The following is a 6,000-nucleotide window of genomic DNA, read 5'->3' as shown; positions in this document are numbered from 1 at the left end:
TATAACAAAACAAATATTTTATTTATTTTTAGTTTGTTGTTAGGATTTTATTCCTGAAAGTTTGTAACTGCTTCAGGATGGATGTTTTCCTATGTATTGTTTTATTTGTAATGTAAAAGGGTTGGATTTTGAGCCTAGAAAGACCCTCATATTTTTGTAAATGTTGTGATTACAAAGTTTTTAATCAAGGGGCATGGCTACAGTTAATGACATAATTTGTTTCTTATATATATCTTTTCCTGTAATTACATAATATGTTCTGCATATATTTGAGGTAGTGGAGGACATTGGGAAGGGCTAAGCTGAGTATCAACCCCCTTGACATCCCTAATGCAAATTTATTTTCTCTATTGAGTAAAAGATGGAAAAATTCGTTTAATTCGTCACCCATAAATCATTAGATTGTTGCTTCTATGCTATACTTGAATGTATTTGTGTTCACTATAGAGGTTCTTTTGTACATTTCTGCTCTTGTTAGATGATTAGGTATTCAGGGAGGATACTTGATTATCTAATTTCTCTTCTATTCCTCTATCAAAACCTTTCTAGCTATGTTTCTCTGCTATAGTTAAATGTTGGAACTTTGATCAAACCTCTGCAAGAGAGGGCCTTATTTGTTAAGCAAGGATTTATGACTCATTAACAACCACTTATACAACAAACCCTAGATCTGGCCATTGTGCTTCATAGGTTGTTGTTTAGTGACAATAAACAACATTAAGAATCTCATAACACTTGACGGATCCCCCTCTAGTTCGAGGGCCAACTTGAACCTAAAGTTGGTTGATTTGGTTTCTTGACACATTTTCTCAACCATTAGACTACCTTCGAGAAACATACACAACAAGAATTGAAGAACCATGACCTTCCTAGAATTAACCATATGCTTACCTATTGCTCAAATAAACTCTTGAGTTAAATTCCTCCTCCTTTTTATATTACCTTATTTTAATGTCTTCCCTTTGTCATGTCCACCTTGCGTTAGAACTCCTAGGCCCTAAGTTGACGACGTGGCTTTTCCACTAACTAGTTCTATTTGATTAAATTGTGTGGTGAAATAGATAGGAGTGCATAACTTAGCTAAGGTAGATACTTTTATGGAGCATCTAGATCATGTCTTATTGTTTAAGTTTATGATACATCTAAATCATACACTATGATTTCAATTATGGTTTTAATTAACGGTTATGTCAAAATAGGGTTGTTGAGTATAATGTTGGGATGATGTTTCATGATATGATGGTATGAGGATAATGATGCACATGTTGTTCTTATTTATATAGATGTTACGATAATGATGTTGTATGCTGATGATGAATATGATATGCATAGGGATTGTGATGTTATGATATGAGGTATATCGACATGTGGTTAATTTATTATGTGATGGTATGTTTTTTATGCTGAATGTTGTTGTTATGACTTAGGAGGATATTATGAGGTGAAGCATGTGGTAACTTTTTGTAGATTTATGACATGCAAAATTTTGTGATAACAATGATGTTATGTTCCCATGATGACATGCAAGACTTGGCATGTGGATTATTTTGAATAATACTATGATGTTATATCTAATTCACTGGTTGCATGTTGAGATTGGTGCTTGGCAAGAACTCCACAAATGGGCGGAGACGGCCAATTTATTCAATGATCTCGTGGGAACCCATACTTGCAAGGGAGAATATGTAACACCATATGGGTTGGGGACAAACTCAATCACCACTACCTATGTCAGTGGTTCCTTTTTCTTGTATAGCTCTTGATGGATAGCTCTTGAGCGGCTATGGGATCATCTTGAGGAGGCCAAGTGCCTGATATTGCAGACGAAGTGCTTGATATTGGATTGGGATGCCGAAGTCTGGTGGGGGTGTAAGGACTTCGATGAATGAGGCTCTGCACCTTAGTGAGTGTAGAGAGAGTGGGCCAACCTTTCGAGATGCCTGGAGTACTGAGTCGGGTCCCTACCTTGGGGAAGATGAGGTTTGAGCCGGGTGCGATCCTTGGGGCTAGGTTTGGTCCATAGTACTGATTGATGAAGCTTATGCGTGGTTCCGAAAGTGGGAAAAAGGACAAAGATTCATTGAGATTTCCCGGGTGTTGTGGAAACTTTCGATGCCTGCTAGTTATACTAGTTCAACAGAAGGTGTGGGGCAAATGTGAAGTAATAAATAACTAAATAAAATAAAATGTTAATAATTCAACTTATCTTCGGGACAAAGTTCCTTAAAGTGGGGGAGTATGTAATGTCCCCTAATGATAATAAAAAAGTAATAATAAATAAATAAATAAAATAATATGATATCAAAATATAAGTAAATAAATAATAAAGAATAAAGACAAGATAAAAAGCAGTTGTCTATAACGCGACTTTTTGAAAGCCTTTCCGGTGGGTTTTTTCGGTCGAAATCCGGCATGAATTTATTGGAATCGCAAGTTTGATAGCTAGTTTCTGCACAATGAAAGCGTCCCAGGGGTTTTTCAAGGTGCTGAATCCAAATATGCAGTTAAAAAACCATTTTAACTGCAACAAATCAAGATTCAACCTCAATTTCTTCCGCCGGATTCCGTCACCGGAATCTCCAAAAAGTCGCATTATAGACAACTCCAGATAAAAATGGTAAATAAATAATAAATAATGAAGAGAATATAATAATAAAAAATAAATAAAATAATAACCACTCCCAACACTGGAGGTTGGTGGAAAGTGGGAAAAAAGAAAGGTAGGAAAGCATAGATAGTTTATAAATGATGTTTCTTTTAGATTCTGTGTATCAGGACAAGTTTATACAACATATGCTAATTTAGCATCTACAACATGTAATTTTGCTCAATATGAATAAAATTACGATTTTTCCATTGGAAAAAAAAAAAAAAATACACTGGAATTCTAAATATATATATATATATATATATATATAGTAAATTATAAAAATAGTAAAAATAAGTAAAGTTAACAAAAAATAAAAAAGAATAAAATAAGAAATAGTTAAATTAAGAGAAATATTAAATTAAGTAAAACTTAAAATAAAGAAATAAAAGTTACACGTTGACATAAGGAATGTGTGCATGCGGACCCCTTTCCATTTTTTGGTCTATTTAATGGACAATGAGGAGGATGAGATTCATTCATTCCTGCATCCATTCTCTTGAGAGAAAAGTATTGTGAGGCAAAGGATCCCTTGGCAGTAGTACATTGATTGAGGGCTCGGGGGTGGCCACCTGTAGAAAGATTATGTGCAATTGAGCTTATGGTTGGGTGGAGAGTCGTTCCCAAAAATTTGTTGCGGTTAGCAGGATTCAAATAACATTCAACTTCGAAACCAGAAGGAATATCATCGCCACAGGTAAGTCGTCTTTGCTCGTGTTTTTGGAAATTCTATGTTAATTAGTGGAATAGTTGTGTGTTGATTATTAATCACATGATTGGTCTAATTAGTTACATATTTTAATTTTGAGGTTGTTACAGCTCACCTATTGCTCGAATAGACTCTTGAGTTGTCCTCCTCCCTTTTATATTACCTTATTTTGGCATCTTCTCTTTGTCCTATCCGCCTTGCATTAGAACTCTTAGGGCCTGAGTTGGCGACGTGGCTTCTCCACTAACTAGTTCTTTCTGATTCTTCATTATAAGATATGTTTGAAGGAATTTATGAAGTTGGGGCTTGGTAACAGTAGATAGATCTTTATTCCTCTAATCATGCAAGAAAAATTCCAAAACCTATTCTTCATGATTGATAGTCTCAGTGCCCTTGTTGACCTCCATATCCACTGGATCTTGCTCTTGATTTTCTCGTGTAGCCAATGTTTCTTGCAAATCCTCAGTGGATTTCCTCTTGGGGTTGGCCCTAGGTTGATTTTCTCCTTCATCCGAGTACAGGTTCATGATATGCTTCAACAACTCAATATCCTCAACAATGTTCTACAACGTCACCTACTTGTTTTCTTCTAGATGTGGATTCGCCTTTGGTAGAACCTGCGAGCTTCTTGGGTTCCTTCGTTTAGCGACCGTTAATTGAAATCCGTCAAGACTGACTTGTGGGGTTTATGTCTGTTGCTTAGTCTTGCTAATCATAAATCCCTAAATAAATGCCCATACTCATGACACAGACGACACTAAATTGGCACATGCTCGTAGTCTAACAATTGATTCCAAACCTCATCTTTGTAGGAAAGATCAATATAATCCAGGATAGGTTGAGATATGTTCATATACACATAGATCCTTGGATATGAAACATATATACCTCATTTGGTGACCTCAAATATCTTTACAAAGGATCCAATAGCATTCCCAACACTTTCTGAAATCGCAGGTTCCCAAATTCCCCAAGGAGCGAGAACAATTGTACATAGACTGGGGCAGCTAAAAACTTCTCCATCTCATGATTATAACGCTCCTCCCAAAATCATATAAGCAACCCAACACTGTTAAAGAAATCGAGGCCATTTTTGAATACCCTCGTTCGATCTTCCAAGTTATGGAAAATCACCATAAAAAAACCCTTGGCTCCCAACCTCATATTGATCTGCCCTTTTGGTTGCCATTTGATTTGTATCCATTTGACTAGGTCCTCTAAGGGTCAAATCCCTGCAAATTTTTGAATGAGTGCATGGTCTTTCATGAATTGATTATGGACCCTGATTGTGCCAGACTGAATCACCAATTTAGGATTAGTTGTAGCTTGTAGCATACATCTACTCTTGAGATGGGATTGCCTTTGGGTTCCCATGAATACATTCTCCCCCTTATCTCTTACACTTTGTGCTGCACCAGATTTTCCGACAGTGAAATGGTTCTCCCTAGTCATTGTCTTTTTATAGGAGGGGGTTGCACCCCTCCCTACATGGGAGTTCATAGGGGACACTAGTGATAATTGAATAAGAGATTACTCGAGCTGACACATAAAATACCCAAATATTTCATTTGATGATGAAAGCAGGGTTTGTACAAAATTTTGCAAAATGTAAACTCTAACCCTAGTAGAGCTTTCCCTGATTCTAGAGTAAGATAAAGTATTATGCAATTATATGTATTATCAAAGTTTTAATAAAACTAAAAATAAGAATATTTATATATATATAAAGATGTGAAATTTATTGAGATTGATTAGTAATGTGTAGCAGATGTAAATTTTGGTGCCATCAGTTTATAAAAGTCTATAGTAGTATAAGTAGCACTAGGAGCAGTCAAACTAGAGTCAGAATCAAGGAAGGAAACTGTTTTGTGACTCCTTGGATTCAAAATGCTCTTGAAGCATCTAATGTATGGCAGTCTGCCTTCTTTTTTCAGAATTAATATATAGCATCCAATCTTTGTCTAAAAAAAAAAAAGATGTGAAATTTATGTAAATATAAATAATATTATTAAAATCTAATATGAATTTATCTAAGTTCAGATCTACCAAGTGTTGAGAATAATCAAATCTCTCAATTCAAGTTTTGCACTTCAAAAAAAAATTACATCTTGAAATCTTTGATCCCTCTCAACACTTATAAATAAAAAATTAAAATTATTATTATTATTATTATTTTTAATCTATACTAATAAATTCACTTATATACTCTATTCATTTGTGAATAAATCTCAATGTAAATATCTACTTTACACTTATAAACTTGGAAAACCTAAAAATAAGAAATAATTTTAAAAATTTTAACCAATCTAGAATTCTCTCAACCAAATGTTTTAATTCACTAAATGAAATAAATAAATAATAATAGTAGACAAAGAAATAATTTCCAATAACTATTACTTTCGTAATCTCTCACATACATTTACACTTCTTAATATATGATAAATACTTTCACCCTTACTAATATGATCAAATTAATCAATTATTAGTCCCTGCTAAGGCAAGACTCTAACAATCGATTTGTCTATTAACCACTATTAGTTTAACATTGACCAATGCAACTTATAATGTTTAAGTTTGTAAAACAAATGTTTATTTTTCAATATTATTGCAATTTTTTTTTCAAACATTTGATTGAACCATAAAC

The sequence above is a fragment of the Pinus tabuliformis genome, chromosome X, assembly GCF_031772625.1.
Source record: "Pinus tabuliformis cultivar Carrire ecotype Pingquan chromosome X, CPIR1, whole genome shotgun sequence".
Lineage (NCBI taxonomy): Eukaryota > Viridiplantae > Streptophyta > Pinopsida > Pinales > Pinaceae > Pinus > Pinus tabuliformis.
This window is presented reverse-complemented; position numbering follows the sequence as displayed.